The sequence below is a fragment of the Candoia aspera genome, chromosome 3 (assembly GCF_035149785.1).
Source record: "Candoia aspera isolate rCanAsp1 chromosome 3, rCanAsp1.hap2, whole genome shotgun sequence".
Classification (NCBI taxonomy): domain Eukaryota; kingdom Metazoa; phylum Chordata; class Lepidosauria; order Squamata; family Boidae; genus Candoia; species Candoia aspera.
Genome location: NC_086155.1, coordinates 118,645,769 through 118,669,465, shown reverse-complemented (window position 1 = coordinate 118,669,465; position 23,697 = coordinate 118,645,769).

Genomic DNA, 23,697 nt, shown 5'->3' with positions numbered 1-23,697 from the left:
GGGTATAAGTTAAATAAGTAAAGAGGTGGCGCAATTATGTATCTGCTTCTCAATTACTCATATGATTGGTCGGAACATAGAGATAAAGGAGAACATTTTCACCAGGAGAGATATTGACATGGGGTGGTTCAGCAAAAAGAAAGCAAGCAAACCCTGATGAATTTTTGCATGCTCTTTGAAAACCAGATTATTTTTTCTAATGTTCCCAAAGGAGTTCAAAAGAGCACATGTGATATGTTATTGGTTTCAAACTCTATAGCACATTGATGACAAGGACTGTCACGTTGAAATACTATGGACATTGGGATATTGGGATATTGAAAATGCAGTTCTATATCTGTTTTTCCTGAAAGTAAGTAATTTCACTGAATTCAGTAGGAATTACTTTGAACTACATATGTGTAAGAGAGCCAGTCTGGTGTAATGGTTAAGGCATCAGGCTAGAAACCAGGAGACTGTGAGTTCTGGATGCCAGCTGGGTGACCTTGAGCCAGTCACCCTCTTTCAGCCCTAGGAAGGAGGCAATGGCAAACCACTTCTGAAATCTTGCCAAGAAAATTTTATTTCTTTAAAGAGATACTTTAATGAACTGATTCCTCAAAGCAGTGGCATGTTTTTTCAGGCTCATTTGGAAGCCTGACAAAAGACATGGCTGTTTTAATTAGCAGCAGATAAAAATGGTACTCATCTAAGTTTGAAATATTTGTTCCTAATAATTTGCAAAACATACATACATGCAGACAACGCACCAATACCATATAAATTGGCAGTTGATGAAAAGGAAGACCACATTGGATATTCTCTTATTACATTTTGAGGATAGAGGATATCAGCTTGGGATAGAGTGCCCTTTTTTCCATGGCAATTCCTTATTTCTCCTTCCTTGATTATTCAGAAGACTGAGCTCAGCCATGTAAAAATCACTTAACGATACTACTACAAAGCTCCATTGTAGCATTCATTTATCTGTGATGAAGTCACTGAGGACCTGTTATGTACTTAATAGAATATTTAAATGGAGGGGATATAAAATGGGAGCCTATGTGCACACATGCTCACACAGTAAGAAATCTAACTCCATCTTGGGCCAGTGCCCATTCAGCTGGGTGTACCTTACAATGGAGTTTGCCTCCCTGACCCACAATTTCTGCTACAAAAAAAAAATAATTGCAAAAGGAAGCCATTGTTTGTGGGTTATTTTTTCTAAACCTGCTAAAAGTGGTTCTGAATACCGGGGAGGTCCTTCTGCCCTATAAAAATGATACTCTATGCATTTGGGGAATATGGAGGAAATATTTAAATGTGGAATGCTCTTTTCTTTCTGCAAATGCCTTCAAAGTGCTTATTTGACACCCCTCTCCCCCTAAATTATGACAGGAGACAGGTCATAATAACTGATGTAATAGGCAAGGAGGGAGAATGGAACACAATTCCCTAAACTCAATAAAATAAGCAATTACTCCTGTTATCTGAATGGCTCTGTCAGTGGAGAAGTTTTCTGTGTCGCAACAGAATCTAACAGAGCCAGTTGCCTTTAAGCATCAAAGGCTTTGGCCTTATTATCTTCTGGAGATGTGCATGTATAATCAGCTTCTCCAACAAATGGGGAGGAAATGTCTCTGGCAAAACTCTAAAATGGTGATAAACTATGTCCAAATGATTAATTCAAGAAATTCTCCATCACACTGTGGCAACATGTGCCCGTCTCTTCTGTCATGCCCTTGGAGATTTTCCATGCTAAATGTATGTGCATATTTTTCATGGCCAATGATATTTGAATTGCAGCCTGTTCCCATGCAGAACATAAAACACTTCAAACTGCATAATGCAGACTAAATTATAAGTTCTCCAGTGGCCTGAGGTAGCAAGGGCCATAATAATGAGTGTGCTTATGTGACTTGGTAGAATTTTTTTCCCCTTTAATTTAATACCTTGACTCACTGCTTCCTTAAAAAAAATGTTTCATACAAAATTTCATAAGAACAATATAATATTAGGAAATATGGTTCTTTCTTTGCTTTAAAATGCACTATACTAGTTCAAGGATGACCAATTCAGACATGTCAATCAATTCAGTATGAAACTAGAATTTCTATGCATATGGGAAATAATTCCTTTCTTATCATGTTATATATAAATCCATTCCAAGCTCTTTTAAGAATATGTACATTATAGGTTTGATTTCCTCTAGCAATTTGTTAATAGCACACAATTTCTTTATTAGAAATGGAAACAAGGGTACTACTACTTTCATGTAACTTAAGCTAGAAGTCAAAAAGCAAAAATATATGAATATATTATTTTTTGAACTGAAGGATTCATCCCACCTTCTTGGTTTCTAGAGGACGGGGCTAAAGCTGGGAATGCAGCTGGATACTCCCAAATTCCTCAGTGAGCAGTTTTTGTTCTTCTCTTATCCCCAAGCCTTTCTGCTTGATTATGATGTCCCATAGAATAACTTAATATGTCTGATATTAACACTGAAAACTGGCAGGTGTGTGTGTGTGTGTGTGATTTATATGTCATGCTTATCAACATAATTGATGCCATGTCAAACAGTTGATGTTATATGAAAGACATGTCAGTGCCTGGATAAGAGGATAGTTTGAAATTTCAGTTACAAAGTTTTTCAATGAAATCATGGCTGTGCATTAGGCTAAAGACTGCTACCTAGTTGCTCCCTTCTGCCCCTCACCCACTGTTTTGGAGCATAATTGCTTCAAGCGCTCAATAAGCCAGGATATCCTGTTATGTCTGAACGAAGAAATATTTCCTAATAAGCCAGGTTCATAAGTCAGGATCTGATCCATGGAAACTTCATCATTAAATTCTTAACTTCTGAACAACATCCATTGATGTTTTCACATCTTCCTAGTTCAATCCCTAGAGCCAAAAGAATTTCAAAAATACATGTTTAGATCTCTTACCTGCATGCACTATTACTGACACCTCCTCCACTGACAAAATTACACTTTGATATAATTTGTTCCTCTCTATTTACCACGTTCAGTGGTACAGAGCTGATCTTTTGGTGATCCAGGCCAAATAGTTGATGGAAAGTTGGACCAACTTTTGTTTATTTAAAGTAAATCACACCAAAACGTTGCAAGCAAAAAAATTGCTAGGAAGAAAGGGAAGTGATGACTTGTTGCCTATCATATTGCATAATTATAGGGTCATGTCCTGGAATGTAAAAAGCTATTGGAAACAATGATGAACAGTTGCAAAACCAGATGCACGAACAGTCCATGACTGAGTTCACAGACAGTGGTAAGTCAAAATATATGTTGTTAGGTTTTGGTTTAGCATATTCTGTGAACCCAGCTACTTGTTGATACATATGCGCTGTATGTGAACCCTGCTAATCGACAACCCTGCTAATCTACATAATTTACATTATGAAAACAGATCATAGCTTAGCACAGTATGGGAATCCAACTTCTGTCTTACATGACAAGGAATGTTCATTAAACTCTGGGTTTTCCAAATAGTAAAAAAAGGCCGTATAACAAGATTAACTATATTTCTTTCACAGAAATTACTGAACAGTCTCTTTCTATAAAATGTATCAAAAACGGCTTATAGGAACTTCTAACATCTGCTGGTGTGAGTGATATAACAGAAAAGACCATCCATAAGAATGAGATATAACCTTTTTGTAAACATTGACATTTTTCAGAAAGACACAAATATTCTTGAAAGTAATATGGATTTTTCCTTGTATGCACACATTTAATTGTACTTTAAACATGATAACACTACAGACCAGCTTTCCAGTTTGTGTGATTTAAGCTCGCTTGGCTTCTTTCACAGGGAGAGAATTAAACCCATTAATATACATTCTTTCCAACTGAAATAAATCAGTTCATAACTGCTTTTGACTGGATCTGGCCCATTCCAGCTAAAAGTCACCATCTGGATAAAGGGCATGTAAATCTGGCCAACAAACAATCTAACATCACAAGCACTGCATAACGTCCCCAATATGTTAGGACTTCTTGCCAAATAATGATCATTTTGCTCCGAGCATTGTCTTCTCTCTCCACCACCCCCTTCCATTGTTTTTTTCTCTAGTGTAAATTCTTTTGGACTTTAAAAAGCACTTAGTCTCTGTGGTTTAAGGCTGTTGAATACTCTCCCCGCTACACATATGCCCCCAAAGTGCTTGAGGGTATTCAAAACCTTGAAGGTAGCCTAACACTACCATCCTCTTATATTTGAAGGCAGCTCATTCATTCCAAGTGGACAGCTTTTCTTCAAAGCCTTCTTTGGAGGAAAGTGCCAGTTCTGATTTGTATGTTTTTTCAGAGTTACAGAGCACTGTGCTGAGACCTCCTCAATGGCTCCAGGCACATTTAACATAAAGCAAAAAGAGAAAGAGAGAATTGATGGTGGCTTGGAATCTTCCTATCATAGAATACATCTGAAGAAGACTTTCCACCTCATGGAACCTGATGAAATATTGCATTTTTCAGACCCCAACTGATGTACCTCTGGGGCTTCCAACAAAACTTGAACATAAAGGCATCAACACTGAAGTTTAATTTACAAAACATTATGTAAAACAGTCAGCTCACAGTATTCTGTAATGAGCAGGTAGATACTTTTTACTGTTAGCTACATACATTGAATATTTGTATAATCTTACCCAGTGAAAGAAAGCGTGTTTTCTTTAGAGAATTCATCCATGTGAGAATCTTGTCAAGTACTATTGTTCAGGTTTTGGTACCTTGTTTTTCAAGTGAAGGATATCTCACAACCAGTTTCACATGCTAAAAGTTGTTTGAGATCTCCTTCTGCAAGTAATGCCCTATATTTGTTCAAATTAGTTTACAAACGTTTCATTTTGCCTCATTAAAAAACATCAATGCAAGACATTAATGATTTATAGAACTAAGGTGAATTTCATACACCTCTCTGGAACAATGCCCAAGGCTATCATCCAATCTGTCCTACTATACCTATTCTTTCACTATACATGCACGTTTCTGCCTAGTGCTGGAAATGACCTGGCAAGCATGCCTATTTGGCTGGCATGGTATTCTCTTTATCCCTTGGGGGATGGATAGTTTTTCCAAGGCATTTGAACAATGATTGTGGATGGAGAGTTTCCTTGATATTCAAAATGCAAGCTGCATGTAGCATCATGGTTCATATATGGCTTATGGATAAGTGGTGGTCACTGTCTGAACATTCTATATCTGTGACGATCCCAGTACCAAGATCCTAACTTAGACAGTTCATCAGAAAGCTTAAAGAATTCTTTATTAAGGATCCGATTTACACAGGATAGTAATCAAAGCTCCAAGTGAGATTTTGGTGCCAAGACATTCAAAGTGCTTCTTCCCCTCCTCTGATCTCATCCCTCCTCCCTGTCTCGCAAACAAGCTGTTTCTTACTCCTGAGTTCCCCCCTCCCATCTCGGCAGTTCGTTAAAGTGATTAACAATGCAGGTGTCTTAGCAGCAGCAGAGCGTCCTTGGCTGCAGTGGCTGAGGCAAAGGAATGTGAAGCTAACATGGGTTGGTTCTCTGGGAATGCGGTAAATGCATGAAGCCAGCTAATGCATGTAGAAATCTCTAATGGCAGGTGAACCAAGAGAAGGCAGCTTGACATGAAGACATCCAGCAATATATACCTGTTTGGCTTTCAAATGAGTGAAAAATCCAATAGTTTCATACCATTATAATGATACCTACCACATTAGATGCTATCTCAGTGGAGAGGAAAAGCATTACATAATGCCTTGCTCACTTCATTGAAAACTGTGTACTTGACTATGAGCAATGTGAAGCAGCTATGAAATGGCACCAGCAATGTCACTGCCAGAGGTGTGGACAGTAAATCTATGGAGATCTGCAATCTATAAGTTAGCTGACTGCAACATCAAGTTACAACTGGTATTTGTAAATGGGCCATCATAGCTTACCTGATATTATCTCAAATGCAGGTTTTCAGTGCAGTCCATTTTGTTGAAGGATGCTTTTCTGATCTAGATGGTTCATCAACTGAAATATAAGTAACAGAAGCATATTTAGTAGAAAACATGACCCATTCAACTTAAGAGGTGTTGAAGGGATTGCTTTTTCTTGCCATTGTAGCATAATGCATTGGTGTATGGTATTTGATTGTGTTATAAACTCAGTGGATACTACACTGCATTCATTAACGAATACTAGGGCTAATATACTATATATAGGCTGCAAAATTACCACCTGACGGTACCAAACAGAGTTGTGTGTATCCCACTGCTGCCATCTAGTGCTCAACAGGATTTTTACCGCCAGAATCTGGAAGCCCTTATTTGGAACTATTTGAGAGTCCTTCTGATCTAAAAATGACATTTGACATTGACATCATTTTAAAGGATGGCATTTTTAAAAATTAACTGCACACATAATTCTTATCTGAATTTGGAGAATGAGAAATGTTGAACCACTGATCTACCTAAAAGAAATAAAAGAAGCCTAGTTTTGCAGAAAAGTGGGCTTATTTAAGTTGTTGCCCTTACAAATATTTATTTAGTTGTTTCAAGCAGACTGTTATACAGTCTCCCAACTCAAGCAACCTGATTCTGGGCAGTACACAACAAAAATGAACATTAAACTAGGAAAAAAGTCACATATCATTAAAAGATAACTCAATGTCAATGTCAATGTCATTTTTAGATCAGAAGGACTCTCAAAGAGCAAATTGAATGACATAGATGAAAACAACCAACAGGGGACTGTACTCACCCAGGCCCAAACAATCTGTCAATGCGTAGGAAACCACTGGGCTAAAGTGGAGAACACTCATAATTACATATTAGCAAAATGATTTATATACTTATGTCAATGTTGATCAACAACTAAAAATGAACCTTCACATAACTTCAAGATCATTGGGATTGTGCTGTCCTTTAGCTAAGTAAAGGTAAAGGTTTCCCTTGACATTAAGTCCAGTCATGTCCGACTCTAGGGGGCGGTGCTCATCTCTGTTTCAAAGCCGAAGAGCTGGTGTTTGTCCGTAGACACTTCTGTGGTCATGTGGCCGACATGACTAAACGGAACACCGTTACCTGCCCGCCGAAGTGGTACCTATTAATCTACTCACATTTGCATGTTTTTGAACTGCTAAGTTGGCAGGAGCTGGGACTAGCAACGGGACCTCACCCCATCACGCGGATTCGAACCGCCGACCTTCTGATCTGCAAGCTCAGCAACTCAGCGGTTTAACCCACAGCGTCCTTCCGTCCTTCAGCTATCATTTGCAATTTTTTACTACTCACTTGTGAACAATAAAAAAAGTAACACAAGATTCTTCCCATCTGTACTTTATTCTTTGTACTCCTATTTGCTGGCAAGAACAATTTTAACAATGAATATTCAGGCATTTTTTTCAGTTCATTATTAGATTTATATCCCACCTTTATTTCTACAACTCAAGGCAGTGTACATAATAGTCCTGCCTCCTACTTTCCCCACAATAATAATCCTGTGAGGTGGGTTGGGCTGAGAGAAAATGATTGACCCAGCTTTCAAGCCTAAGGGAGAACTAGAACGCACCATCTCCTGGTTTCTAGTCAAGGATCTGAACCACTACACCAAACTGGCAGCTATATACAATGGACAGCAGAATTCTAATTAACTTGGAGATTAAGTGCACAACAGTAATTGACAAACATTAGTTTTATTCCTGTGAATAAAATGAATAGGAATTAAACATGAATAGGAATTAAACATTAGTTTAATTCCTATTCATTGACATCAAGAAGTGAGCTAGCCCAAGCACACAAGATAAGGCCAGCAATGCAAAAACAAATATGAAATGTGTGTCTTACCTAACCCTAACACATAAGCAGAATTAAATATCCAAGAGTAAGTCCCTATTCAATTTAATGTATTCTAATTAAATACATATACTGTTATAATATACATGGTGACAATGACATTTCAGTTTCTGAGCTGAGAGAGTTACAGACACTCATGCTGCCCTGAAAACAAACTTCCATAGAAGTGCATACAAATGCAAATATATTTTTATCACTTGATATATCTAGTGGCAATAAGATCTCCCGATGTGTAGACACTGTATGTACCATATCTCGTAAAGGTAGTCATCACTTAATGACCATTCATTTACAGATGGTTCGGACTTACAACAGTGCTGAAAAAAACAGACTTGTGGCCAGTACTCACACTTACAACTGTCGCAGCGTCCCCGTGATCACATGATCACAATTTGGGCACTTGGCAACCAGTTCGCATTTATGACCATCACAGCGTCCCTTGGTCATGATCACCATTTTTGATCTTCCCTGCTGGCTTCTGGCAAGCAAAATCAATGGGGAACTGTGTGATTCGCTTAATAAACATGTGGTTCACTTAACACCTGCAGTGATTCACTTAACGATCACCACAAAAGAGGGTGCAAAATCAGGTTGGATTTGTTTAATGACTGCTTTGCTTAGCAACCGAAATTCTTCTCCCAACTGTGGTCATTAAGCAAGGACTACCTGTAGTCAGTTAGGGTTGAGAATTTTGTAAATTGTCATCTCCCATCGTATCTAAAGGGCAATAGGCTGATGTAGACAATTAAAAGTTTGTCCCTCATAATAATAATGGTTATAACATTTCAACTGGTTTTTCAAAGGTACTTGTTCTTGGGGTAACATTCACAATAAAAAGAGATACGGCTTAATTCAAGTCATAGAGAATTCTATGGTGCTGGTACATCACTGAAGAGTGACACTATGAGGAAATGAATGGAAGTGTGGAGGCTCAGAATGGCCCACCTGAGTAGAGGACCATCCCATAACTCTTATGGGAGGCTTGTGAGAGATTGGATGCCTTGAAAGGGTGCCTCTGACCTCCAATATACCCTCCAAGGAAATTCATTTATTCCAGACCATAATAATGCTACTCTGCTCATCTGCATTGTCTCACATAAACCATGACATTACCTCAGAGCTCGGAGAGACCACAATACTTGGCCAGGTTTTAGACCTGTACAGAACTGATTTACAGATCTATAACCATAAGCTTCATTTAACTTTCTAAGCATCTCTTTTAAATTAATCTGAATACCTTCTTTTCCAAAAATCAGTTTGTGAGCATAAGTAGCATCCAGTCTCTTCAAACTGAGTTTCCTATTGTATAACTTTGCCTCTTTTTCTTGAACAATAATAAAAATGTATACAGTTAGTGTTTATTATTATTTAGGTCAGACTTTATCTTGCCCCTGTCATTGAAAATTAGAGACTTTTTCTTCAACAGTTCCAAAACTGAGCTCACAGTGACCCCTGCTGGTGACTGTGATTTTAACTAAAGAGCTCATCAAATGATTAGCTATATAACGGCCCAGATTTTTAAAATACGATGACCTCACAAATTGAAGCATCACAAATAAATCAATAAAATAAAGTACCATCATTCATTTCATCATTTATTTTGCTTAATTCCTCTTGTTCAGTAACAATATTTAGCACATTAATTTTTACTGGCAGAACATTAATATATCTGATAAATATCAATAAATATGAATAATTAAATAGGTAATCACAAAGACTGAAAGAAAAATCCAATGCAATTCCATGCATGACTACCCATGAGTAACTTTTATTGAGTTTGACTCACATAAATCTGCATCGGCTTGCTACCGTTACTTGGGAGTAAGACTCATTTGAATTCAGCAAAATTTCTTCAAAGAAGATAGAGCTATGATTACACTGGTTACACTGTTCAGCACATAACTTAAAGGAACAACATCTTAGCATTTTGAAATTCCATTCCCTAGAATATTTTATTCAGAAGAATTTTAATCATTTTACTAATTTAGGGGGTTGTTTTTCAAATTTGAGACATGAATAGCATTTTAATGGGGATTTTGTGTGGGGTTTTCCCTTCAAAATTAGTCTTATGTGAAGATTCACCTCTTTCAGTCCTATTTTATATCACTTTTTCAGTGATGGTTGCTATAGAACTGCTTCATTCTTTGTGTATATCTATTTCTCATTCCTGGATTAGTCACAGCTGAGATCTCAGCCAGTTAGGAATCCCATTGTGAATGGGAAGATATCATGACAATAGATAAACAATTGATTTTGGTCACACTGAGGAAAAAAAAATAGAGGAATCTCAAGTACCTATGTGTGGTGAAGTTTTCTTTTCAATTTTTTGCAAGGACTGCTAGATGAAAAATATTCTAAAGCTTTTTATCATTACCAGATATCATGATGAAAAATGACAAGTAGCTATTAATTATTGATTGCAATTCTGTACATATTTACAGTTACCAAATCTAGTTTGCAGAGATTCAAAAGACCACTAGATGGCAGGATAGAGCCACACAGTCCCATAGTTGTCATGAGAACCATAAATCCCCATGCAAAGCAGCTTCAGTATGTATGTTAATGGCCCTTAAAACATCACGCTTGCAGTTTTCAGAACCATCTTTGACATTACCAGTTGACTTAAGAAGGGAACCTATTGCTTAGATGAACAGTACACCAGCTGAATTCCAGTCTTGTTCCAGCCTCTTGTTCTAGGGATTCAAAACTAGTGAACTGTTAGGCAGGTTGATGGGTTGCTTGGAATTATATCTTTTTAACTTGTAGAATGTGTTTGTAAGAGTTTCACATGTTCCCATTTGTCTAATAGGTTTCAATAAACTATATCAGCTTGGCATAACATTCTAAAATAAAGTGGGAAATGATATACAGTATTCATTTATTTATTATTTATTAATTAAATTTATATCACCGCCCATCTCCCCCAGTGGGGGACTCTGGGCGGTTTACAATAAATAGCATTAAAGCATAGCCAAATAAAAATTACATTAAAATATACATAAAAGCAAACATGAAATCCAAGTGGAGATGGATCACTAAGGGGTACTATGGCGCCAGCCATCCCCAGGTGGAGCTATCTCTCTCCCCCTCCCAAGCAAGGTGGCAGAACCAGATCTTAAGTTTCTTCCGGAAGTCCGAGAGTGAGGAAATCTGTCTCAACTCCGGGGGCAAGATGTTCCAAAGGGCGGGCGCCACTGCAGAGAAGGCTCGTCTCCTGGACCCCGCTAGATGAAACTCCTTTGCTGATGGGGTCCGTAGCATGCCCTCCCTGCCTGACCGGGTGGGACGGGTCGATGTTATGGGGATGAGACGGTCCCTCAGGTACCCTGGTCCCATGCCATGTAGGGCTTTAAAGGTTATAACCAACACCTTGAATTGGACCCGGAAGCAAACTGGTATCCAATGCAGCTCGCATAACAGTGGTGTCACATGGGCTGATTTTACAGCCCCAATAACTGTCCGCGCAGCTGCATTCTGGACCAGCTGAAGCTTCCGAATACTTTTCAAGGGTAGCCCCATGTAGAGCGCATTGTAGTAGTCTATATGGGAGATGACAAGGGCATGAGTGACTGTTCGGAGGGCATCTCGGTCCAGTAATGGGCGTAGCTGGCGCACCACCCGAAGATGTGCAAAGGTCCTCCTGGCCACGACTGCCACATGCTCTTTGAGCAGGAGTCGCGAGTCCAGGAGGACCCCCAGGTTCTGCACTGGTTCCGAATGGGGCAGTGCCACCCCATCCAGAGCCAAAGATGACAACTTCCTGGAACCCGAGGAGCCATCAATCCACAGCCACTCTGTCTTATCAGGGTTCAGTTGAAGCCTGTTGTTCCCCATCCAGGCCCCCACAGCTTCCAGGCACCTGGAAAGGGTGGAGACCGCATCACTTACTTCACCCAGGATGGAGATATATAACTCGGTATCATCAGCATATTGATGATACCTCATCCCATGGTGACGGATGATCTCACCCAGCGGTTTCATGTAGATGTTAAATAGGAGAGGAGAGAGTACCAAACCCTGCAGCACCCCACAAAGGAGGGGTCGAGGGTCGGATCTCTCACTCCCTATCACCACCGATTGGGAATGGCCCTGGAGGAAGGAGGTGAACCAGCGCAAAACTACCCCGCCCACCCCCAACCCCCTGAGCTGCCCCAGAAGGATACCATGGTCGACGGTATCGAAAGCCGCTGAGAGGTCCAAGAGAGCCAGGATGGATGCACTCCCTCCATCCCGCTCCCACCAGAGATCATCCATAAGTGCGACCAATGCAGTCTCCGTCCCATATCCTGGCCTGAAACCTGACTGAAAGGGGTCCAGCTAATCCATTTCCTCCAAAATTCTCTGGAACTGCAACACAACCACTTTCTCAACCACCTTTCCCAAAAAGGGAAGGTGGGAGATAGGGCGAAAATTGCCCAGTATAGTGGGGTCCAAGATGGCTTCTTGAGGAGGGGGTATAGCAGGGCCTCCTTAAAGGCAGCTGGAAACACCCCCTCCCTCAAGGATGCATTAACCATTGTCTGGACCCAACCACAAGTCACTTCCCAGGCTGATTTTATCAGCCAGGAAGGGCATGGGTCAAGCTGACATGTGGTTGCATGTATTCCTGGCACTGTCAGTAGGTCCTAGAGATTGGAGGGACTATGGTTAGGTTTCCAAGGTTATGTTTTGAAAAGAGACTTCAAAAGAGATGAACACACAATTCGGAGTTAGCATGGACCAGTATAGAGCCAGTCTGGTGTAGTGGTTAAGGCATCAGACTTGAGACTGGGAATTCTAGACCTGCCTTAGGCACAAAGCCAGTGGGTGACCTTGGAGCCAGTCACTTCCTCTCAGCCCTAGGAAGGAGGCAATGGCAAAACAACTTCTGAAAAACCTTGCCAAGAAAACTGCAGGGACTTGTCCAGGCAGTCGCCAGGAGTCAAAAACTGACTTGAAGGCTATATAGGTAGTTCTCAACTTATGGCGGCAATTGGGACTGGAATTTCCATTGCTAAGCGATGTGGTCATAAAGCATGACCACATCACTTAGCAAAGGCAATCCCTGCAGTCCCAGTTGTCATTGTTAACTGAATCCCCCGGTCATTAAGTGAGGCAACCAAAGTCAGTGGGGAAGCCAGTAGGAAGTTGCAAGTCCCAGGCTCACAGGCAGGTAAGTGGCTGCTGCTGGGTGGGGGAGGGAGCAAGGGGTGTGTGTGGGTGTAAGGGGGAGGATCAGGGAGAATGATGAGGGTCTGGGGGGGGTACATGAGAGGGTCCACACAGGCCGGGGAGGATGCCTAAGTGTGTGCAAGAGGCTCAGCACAGGTCAGGGAGGTACAAGAGGGTGCACAAGAGGTGCCATGCAGTCTGGGGAGGTTGTGTGAGAGACACCATGCAGGTTGGGGAGGGTGTGCGGGGGTGTGCAAATGGCTGGTGCAGTGCAAGGGCAGAGGGGCTGGGGGAGGGTGCACAATTTACCCCAGGGACTTGCGACCTTCCCTGCCAGCTTCCCCGTTGACTTTCTGGGGATGCCAGCAGGGAAGGTTGCAAATGGAAGACCAGTTGCCAAGCACCCAGATCACAATCACATGACCGTGGAGTGCTGGGATGGCGGAACTCCGAGGACCAGTCGTAACTACCATTTGTTGCATGGAACTGTATCTAACATTTGATTTATAACTTACAATTTGGACTTTGACACGTTGGACTTGGACTTTGACAAGTTATATCCTGATAGCTCAGTTAAAGATTGTGGCCTTATACCTCTGCCTACTTTAATTGATATTAAATACAGTGGAGGAATGGTGGGTGAAGATGACAGAAGTAGCAGAGATGGCAAAATTAACTTGTTTGATTAGACAAAGATCAATAACTACATTTATCAGTGACTGGAAACCCCTTATGGACCTTTTGCTCAAAAAAGAAAAATGAACTTGTGATTTATGGGTTTGAAGATTAGAAAGGGTAGCTTATGGAAAAAAAGGAAATTATGATGTAACTTTAGAGACAGAGGGCAAAATATAAATGTATTTATAACTGCTGTCAAGAAGATCAGAAGCCACTCCTTTATCATTTTTCTTTTTCTTTTCTGCTTCTTTTTCTGTTTCTTTTCTGTTTCTATTTCTTTTTCTATTTTATTTTTTCACTATTTACTATTTTTCTTTATAATCTTTATTTTCTTTTATGGTTTTTACTTTGTTAAAAACAAACTACATAAAAAGTATATTATAAAAAATAATTTAAAAAACTCTAAAATATAAGGTCATTTCAAGCTGAGCCAACAAATTGCAAAATGAGCAATTCCTTAATGCTTCACAAAATAAATGTCCAAACTGAAATGGATCTAGATAATCCAGTTCACATAGAAGTCCCTGGAGCTGAGAAAACTCATCACCTTAGCAAGCTCTCCTGCTCAGGAATTTGATATATTAAGTTACTCAGAAATTATAGCTGTCTAAGTTTCTTTTTTTGAAGGGAAAACACTTTCAAATATCAGAAAGTAAAACCAGGTATAGGTCTGAAAGAAGCTTTAATCAGAATGACTTTAAATTTGACCGACTCCCTCCCTCCCTTCCTTCCTTCCTTCACTATTATCAATTGGTAATAGAGTGCCAGTTTGGTCTAGTAGTTAAGGTGCTGGGCTAGAAACCAGGAGTCTGTGAGTTCTAGTCCCTCCTGAGGCATGAAAGCCGGCTGGGTGACCTTGGGCCAGTCACTTTCTCTCAGCCCAACTCGGTGCAATGTAGACTAGCCTCCTTGAGGTGCACCCTGGGGCAACATGACTTGTCATGGCTAAATAGTCTACACATCTGGCTGCTGGACCTCACAAGGATTTCCCAGCAAGAAAAAAACAGCATGAACACTGAACTGCTATGCCATATGATTAAAAAAAAAAAAGTTGATAACAGCTAGACATTTAACATCATCTTTATAGCTTTTCAGCATATACTCCAAGAGATGTAGGCATATTTTGCTGGGATCATTGTGGGCATCTTTTGGTTGGAGTTCATGCTGACTGTTAGATTCTATCCCCAGGGCTGGGACAACTTCAAAGAGCAGCAGCATTAGCATCCGTCTGCATATTCACAGAGTATAGTAAGAGCAATGTAGTATTCTGTAGTATCCCAGAATAATCATAACTTTCTACACTCAATCTTCTATGTTTTTTAACAACACTGAAGGCAAAGGTAAGAGCAGTACCTGAGCCCAGCAGCCACTAAGACTTCACCATTCTAGAAGGACTCATTACAACATCCCTAGGAACTCTTCCCTTTTATTTATTATTTATTGTTCATTTGATTAAACAAATTCATATGGCCACCCATCCAACCACTGAGAAGGAAAACATCAGTGCCAAGTAGCTGCAGCTGCCAGCTGCTGTCTATTGGTTGTCTGAATTTTTGCCACCCATATCAGCCTTAAGTTTGGAGGTGGTCTTGGATCCATTATTTTCACTGGAAGTGCAGTTGATCTCAATAACTAAGATAACTGTTTATCAATCAGGAGCTGCCCTCTCTTGGCATCAACTTGGAATCATTTATTCATATTCTGCTGAATATTTCTCTCTTTTTAAATAATGTTATTGAAGTTTTTAATAAACATAGTAGAAACTAATACAACCTAAACTAGAAGAAAAAAGAAAAATAAAATAAAAGTTCAAAAGGTGCAGAGAAAAGAAAAACAAAAGGAAAAGAAACAAAGTAGAAGAGAAAAAGAAAAAGGCAACAAAGACAATAGTAAAGAAGTGGCTTCCAACCTTCATCACACTGAGCGTAAGCTAATATAATAACTTTTCACCCTCTTTTGAAGTTACAAATAAAAAAAACCTCTTTTCCCCATAGCCTCTTATCTATACGCAATCCAGAAATCATCATCTTTTCAGTCCTGGTTCAGCAAAAAGTCCATTAGGAGTTGCCAAAAATATCAAACAAATAATTTATCCCTGATCAAATAGTCTAACTTTATATTCCTTGTTTTTGCTCTTCACAATCTTAACCTTCCAATGGCATCGCAGGATTTGATCGTTCATCAATCTTTGGTGATTTCAGTTTTGTTGTCTTCAATCTCTATAATGTCTATGTCAAGTAAAAAAAATTCTCATCATCTTCTAAAAGTTATCCATTGAAATCTGTATTTCTGAAATTTTAGTTATTAATAGGGCAAGGATTTCTATGACATGTCATATTTTTTCTGGAACCTTTATTTGTTAAAGCCCTAGTTTTATAAGTTATATCTCCTCCCATTTATTCCTGCTTAGAATTCCTGATTGCTTCAGTCAAATTAGTCAGCTAAGCCATGTGTTCTAAAGGAGAAGGTCACCTCACCTGGTTTATTTTTGTTTTTGTTTTTTAGTTCTTTTGAGTCAATCTTGACTCCTGGCAATTGCCTGGACAAGTTCCTACAGTTTTCTTGGCAAGATTTCAGAAGTTGTTTGCCATTCCCTCCTTCCTAGGGCTGAAGGAGAGTGACTGGCCCAAGGTCACCCAGCTGGCTTTGTGCCTAAGGCGGGACTAGAACTTACAGTCTCCTGGTTTCTATCCTGGTGCTTTAACCACTACACCAAACTGGCTCTCATCTCAGCCCCCTGCTTATGCAATGTTCTCTCTCAAGGAGATGCATTGTATACCAATATTACTGTTCTCCCAAGCATTTGACATTTTTGGTACTTTAGTACTGAAAAATTATGTGTGCGCAGTACATTGGGAGAGTGCCTTTACAGTATATATTTCTTAATGTGACAAGTATTACTGCATTTTGTATTTTAAACTTTTAAAATTCTCCATGTGTTTTATAATCTGCTAAGATAAATCTTATTATTGGGTTGATCAAAGAAATGAAATGAAATGAAATAAATGTTTTCATTCCTAATGAATTTATGTTACTCAAAATTAGATAATGATGGGCATTTTAACACCCCTGTTTTAATATTTTGGAAAAATATCACCAGGTGGCAGCAGTCTATAATATTTTGAAAAGTTATCCTTGTGATGCTAAGCATAATCAACTTAATGGAGAGAGGAACATAACAAGAAATATATCCAGCAATTTTCTGTATAATTTCTCATAAATTGTGATGAATGAGCTCTATCCATTTTAACTCATATTTTGCTCATCAAATTACAAAGTTCTTTTTAATATCTATGTGAAACTACTGGAAAAGATCTCTGTCTAAGATCTAACATCACCCAGGCAAGAAGAAGAATGCAATAGAAGTTTTAAGCTGGTGTCTGGAGATTGTGAGGGACTAGATGGGATAGAACATGCTTGGAATGAAGCCCAAAAGATGGAGATGCTGGATGGGGAATTTTGGGAGTTGAAGTCTACACTTCTTAAAATTGTCAAGGTTGAGAAACACTGCTTTAAAGCAAAACATTCAGAAAGACTACTCATGAGTAAGTAATAGGAAGACAGCACAAGATGTTTTTCCCTGCAGCAATCTCTCCAGCCAGGATTCTCCTCCCTGTATTTAACATGGTGGAGGGAGCAGATTGGGGGTTCAAAGGAATCAGTTGTATTGCTTAGCAACAACTGACCAATAGGAGAAAGAAATGATGGCAGGTTTTCACTACTGAGGAAATGGTCCAGTGGGTATCTGGGAGCAGCTACAGCTGCAGCAACAGTCACCGGCTTCAAAGTAGTAGCTATTAATGGATGATCAAAGCCCTGCACCTTTTTAGCATGTGTTGCACACCTTGCACACATGTAAGAGGGGGCAGACCTTTGGTCGCTGTTGTGTCCCTCTCTCTGAAGCCAGGGAGTGGTCATTGCTGCAGATGCCCCTAGCAGGAGAAAGCTTAAGTCTTGAAGAGCCAAGAGGAGAAGCAGGCGGGCCAGAATAGAGAAGATCCAATCCAGAAGAGAGGATGGTGAGAAAACTGTGATGAGCCCCAGTTGTAGCCTTGGGCATTTTGCAAGCAGGGAAGAGTTGATTGGTTTAAATCTTTGGAAAGTACCACGCTTCAAAGGAATCTGCTCAGTCTGTTGCATATATATTTGTGAGAAAGAAGAAAAACTTCTCAGCAGGCCTCTCTGGAGGACTCCCAATGAGTTCAATCACTTAGCATTATTTATGGTTATACTTGCTCCTTGCTCCAATCATCTATGTAAATAGATGGTTATTTTTCCACTGCAAGTAGTAAAGGTATTCTTATCCATTCATAACTAGAGATTTGATTGTTCTCAATGGATGCCCGAGGCAGGTTAGAGGAGGGCGATAATCTGTAACAGCCACCTCCTTGCTAATTGTAGACTCAGCACCAGATTTCTTTCAAAGTGAATTGCAAAGGACTTTGGAAGATTGGGGTTGGGCTATCTCCAGGGTGTCAGCTTCTTAAACCCAGAACAGCTTTGATGTTAAAGCAGTAACTATATACAGTATTTTTTTATTTTTGATATGATTTTAATGGTTGTTTTATGGTTTTTATGGATGTAAGCCATCCAGAGTGACAAAAGTAGATGGTATACACATTATGGTAAATAAGTAAGTAAATGCCTGACTCAAATAAAGTCATGGGATGATTATTCAGTGAAACCACAACTTGCTTGACAACTGCACAGAAAGCATGTTTACCAAAAGTTCCTCATCTGATGGGAGGCATCAGTCCTGGACCATCTTCACCATTTTTGTTGATGCTGGTTATCCCTGAGGAGGGAATGATTATCGTTATCTGCAGATGACAAATGGACTGAAAATAACAGAATAACATCTTGACAGAAACAAATGCAAAAAGAAAAATAAAGAAAAATAAAGCAAATTCATAGGTATAGAATGAAATACTTGGCTCTGCAATAGCACTTATGAAAACAGCCTTGGAATTCAGTCACTAGCTGAAGATGAGTTCGTAGTGTGACATGGCTGCAAAAGAGAGACAACTAAATTTTAGACCATGTCACTAAAAATATAAGTTTCAAATTAACCAAACTGTGTTGATCAGATCCTACTTGCAGTACTGTGTTTACTTCTGAAACTTGAAGAAGAATTCTGACAAATTTGAAGAAGTCCAAAATGAGCAATTAGAATTATCAGAAGACTGATAACTACATCCTACAAGGAAAGTTTGAGGGACTCAGTATGTTTAGCTGAGGAAGGATATGCCAGTACTCTTCAAATACTGGAAGGTATGCCATAGAGAAGAAGGCTAGAACTTGTTCTCTATTGTCCCAGAGTGCAAGATCTGGAATAATAGCCTAGAAGGCAGATGCCAGCTGAATATTAGGGAAAACTTCCAAATATAAGAACAGTTTGACCTCCACTGGATGAGTTTAAGAAAAGTCTGGATAACCATCAGTCAGAAATAATTTACTATTCCTGCACTAAATAGGAGGAAAAATGGCTAAAGTTCCCCATCCAACTCAATATGCATGTTGGAAATGTGGCACAGGCAGAGGTGTCATCTTCTAACCCATGCTCTCAGCCATGCAGTCAAGCTGGAGCCATTGAGTGCATAGTCCAACTGAAGGGCTTTTTTTTTCTTGACCAAATAGGCTCCATTGAAAGAATAACTTGTTTTAATAATAGGAATAATTGTAGTTAAAACAGCAATGACATGAGATGAAGATGCTGTCTTTAAAAATTCAGAAGGTTCAGCATATTTTTCCCTGCCCTAGAGTGGATTTTGTCATAATTCCAATCACTTTATAATTACTGAAGCTGGGCACAAGGGGGCTCTGGACCATATGTATGTCAAATATATCCCACAGAGCCTCCCTATGTAATCCTCAAGTAATTCCTGAACACTCTCTCTTCCCAGGCCTGGAGAAGAAAAATACTCCTCTCTCATTAGCTGCTGATTGAAGATTATAACTTTTCTCAACCCCCCACCCAAAAAAAGACAAATAGCTTCCCTTGTCAGAGAAAGACTGATTGCTGCATGGGGATGTTTTTGAGGGGGATTAGTGCTGATGAGGAAAGAGGCTATCCTCCATTCCCAATACTGCGACCACCATCAAAAATCACCCTCATGCTATAATCAGGATTTAAACTAGCCTCCCCTGGTATCAGAGGAGGCTTCATTGTTTGGGCTGAAAACATCTGCCAGAGTTAGCAAAGTTCAGCCAAAATTCAAGTCATGGCAGCAGCAGTCGGTTCAGAAAGTTTACACACAGACACAGGTGGAATCAGGAGCTAAAGAAAAAATCGGGGAGATTCAGATCTGGAATTAAGGTGTAAAGGCAAAAGATCTGAAATTCAAGAATACAATCTAAAAGAGAACCCAGAGTACGTGGCTGAAGGAATAGGGAACAAGATACCAAATGAGGTGACAAAAGCTGGAAGAAAGTAATGGTGTTGTATTCTGCACCAGGAATGTCCAAACCAGGGTTTAAATGATTGGAGCTTTCCAGAATCTCTTCTTGAGCTGCTGGGGAGAAACTGTTTAATCTTTCCCTACTGCCATTTTCCTATTAAAAGTCTCATGAAACTCACATCCACGTAGCATTTCTAATTAATGGGCAGAAAATAAGAGGGAACTCAGCAACGCTTACCCCTCAGGTAGAAAACACTTCTAATGTTTCAGAATCTATCTCTCTTTTTCTGGCTGCCAATAAAATTGTATACCAAGTATTGAAAAAGATGTTGAAAGTATTATTAGGTATTATTATTATTATTATTATTATTTAGATTTAATATAGCCGCCCACTCCAGTGGACTCTGGGTGGCTTACAAAAAATAATACTATAATACTAAATTAAAACAATTAAAGCACAAGTGTGGAAGCCCAGACTAAACAGCCATTAAAACAAAGCATGACAGCCCCTACACAAACACATTAACCCCAGGCCTGGGACCAAAGCCAGGTCATAAGGATTGATGACGCTTAACTTGCCTGCACCATTTTTTCCACCAAGCTATTCTTCCTCACCTGGCTGAAAAGATAGGATATGCCTTTCTAGACTGAATGTACCCATCTTTCTAAAGATACTCCCTTGGCGCATATCAGGCTCCTCAAGATTCATTAAGTTACAAAAAAAAAAAAAAAGATGTGGATGCTGGAATACTGCAAAGCAAACTGCCAGTTCTCCAGGATCATCTTCATTTCCCAAAACATTTATGGATCCTACATACACTCTCCACATATTTTCAGGGGAAAACATTGTGAGTGATTCCAGTCCAATGCTTTTGGAAGTATGCATACCTACCTGGAAGAAAAAAGCAAAGAAAGCTTGGGATGATTAAAAGTATCCTGCGGAGGGAAGATTAGAGAAGGCATTTAGAATCAACCTCATCAGTTGCCTGTGGATATTTTGTGACTGTTCATATCCACCATTTTGTGACTGCACACCATAACTTATTCTCAGAAATCCAGATTTCCATCCAGTATGCTGCCATGGTCAAATGGCATTACTATAGTCCAGGATCCCTTCAAGATTCATTATCCTGATAACTGCTTAATTGCAACTACTAGAACCAGAAACAGGTTATTCTCTTCTGTTTTACCATCCAAAAGGGTCTGTTTGTTAATTGTTTGGATGGCATCCAAAAGAGTTCCATCACCATCTTCCCTCCCAAGGCAACAGCTGTAGAGATTGAGCAAATAGTCTCTGTTCATATAGAGATGGGGGAATATTTTTTTTAAAAAAATATTAAAACTATTGTTAACTCTGTAAGTACCAGATTAGAGGCAGTTGAGAATAAAAATATCTCAGCCAGAATATTGTGTAAAGTCTCTTGATACATCTGATTTAATGAAATTTAATAAGATCATGCAGGGTAAAGTAATATAGGTTCTAAGTGTACCTCAATCTCATCAGTCCAATGTATGTGTGGTACAAATTCTGGAACAAGAAGAGAAGGATCAGCCTGATTTTTTCATGGAAGCACTAATACATGAAGTATTAGCCCTTCCAGAAGTTTATTAGATAGATTTTGAAAGAGATCATCACATTCTAGCATCTCCTTTTCATTAATCTGACAAGCCTTGATAGTTTATTGTGAAGTTTCTTCAATGTGCCTTGAGGTTGAGCCTTTAAAGAAAGCACAGTCTACTGATGTTCACTGAATGGATAAAGAAGTCCTACATTATGTTTTTCCCACATTATATTAAGGAGGTCCAGCACACATAGAAAGACATTTATTAGTTAATTAGTTGGGTGACATCAAGTCAGTCTCAAGTGACTTTATGGACAAGTGCAAACCATCTCATCTGGTCTTCCATAACTCTTCCAATGACATTCCCACCATCTCTCTGATCCCATCCATCCATCTTACCCATTACTTCTATTTCCCTCAACCCTGCAAGCACAGTTTTCTTTGATTGGTACAGTGTGTTTTTCAAATCCACCTTTCACTTGCATGATAAAGTGAGTTTTCTTTCCTGATCATGAATGGAACACTCATTTTTTTATTTGATCCAGGACTGATTGACTGATTCTTCTTGCAGCCCATTGTAGTCTTAGTAAACATCTCAGAATCTACAGTTCAAAAGTATATATCTTCTTTCTCTTGGGTTTTCTCACATCTACATTTTATAGTCCTACATTACAGTGGAAAGACTATTGTTCTGACTATTCTGATCTTGGTTGTCACTAAAATGCCCTTATCCTTCATGATATTGTATAACCTTTTCATCATCTTCCTCTATATAATTAATTATAGCTCCAAGTGCTGCTGCTTTAAGAAATTAACATTAATATTAATGCAGCTGTTACAATAGCTTGAATGGATGATTGAAAAAAAATGGGTTCCTTTAATAAATGGCACATAGGTGCTGTGTTTTTGCTTTCCTTCTTCTGAATCATTTTAAGGCTAATTTTCTTTCCATCTTCCTTTAAACTCCTTAGACTCTTCCATGATTCTTCTTAAGTATTCATACAGTACCCTAACAGCAAATGTTCCTATTATCTTTTTAAAATATTCCATACTCTAAGTATTTGTATTTACCTAGCTGCATAATGTATAATATATATGGAAGCCATTCTTGCTTAAATTTAGTTAAACTTCTGTTTATGTATATATACTGTTAGTTTCACCATTGCTACATATTCTTCAAATTTAAGTTCCCAATTTCACTACGGAACTGAACAATGTTGATGAAGAAAAAGGATAATTGGATAAAGCAGCAGCATTGAACTGATTTCAAAATGGAGACAGTAGTAATTGGCTTTTTTACTTCATAAAATAAATCCTAGGGAAGAGTTCAAAGATTGGGACAAAAGCTCATATCAATGGCAAACTGCATGGTTATAACCAAGGGAGCACTGTCAGGAGATTTCCAAATAAGCAAAGGTATATGGCAAGGATGTCCACTTTCTGCAAGTGCAGATATCTCAATAACTAGGATAACTTTTTATCAGTCAGAAGCTACCCTCTCCTGGCATCAACATGGAATCACTTATTCATATTCTGCTGAATATTTCTCTCTTTTTAAATAATTTTATTGAAGTCTTTAATAAACTTAGTAGAAACTAACACAAACTAAACTTAAGAAGCTCTCCTGATCCAGAAATGTGCCTTCTGGACTTGTAACTCCTAGTAGAACAAGTAGAAGCCATGATCATGGGAGCCTTTTTCCAGCTTCAGCTGGTACACCAGTTGTGGCCCTACCTGGAGTGGGAGGACCACCCATTTAGACTACTACAGCAAGTTCTATATGGGGCTGGCTTTGAAGACCACTTGGAGACTGCAGTTGTTTTTTATATCTTTAATCATAAGAACATAAGCAGTGTCCTGGACCCCTGGCCCATGTAGTCCACCAGTCTATTCTCACATTGGTGACTAACTGCACAAGGAAGCCCGCTAGACTCCCAGCAGAAGGGTGGCCTTCCAAGGCAGTCACACTGCCATCAAGGCTAATAGCCATTGACTTCCATAAATTGATCCAACCCATTTTTGAAGCAAGCCAAACCACTTCATCCCATATATTATTCGATGGGAAAAAGCAGGAACCC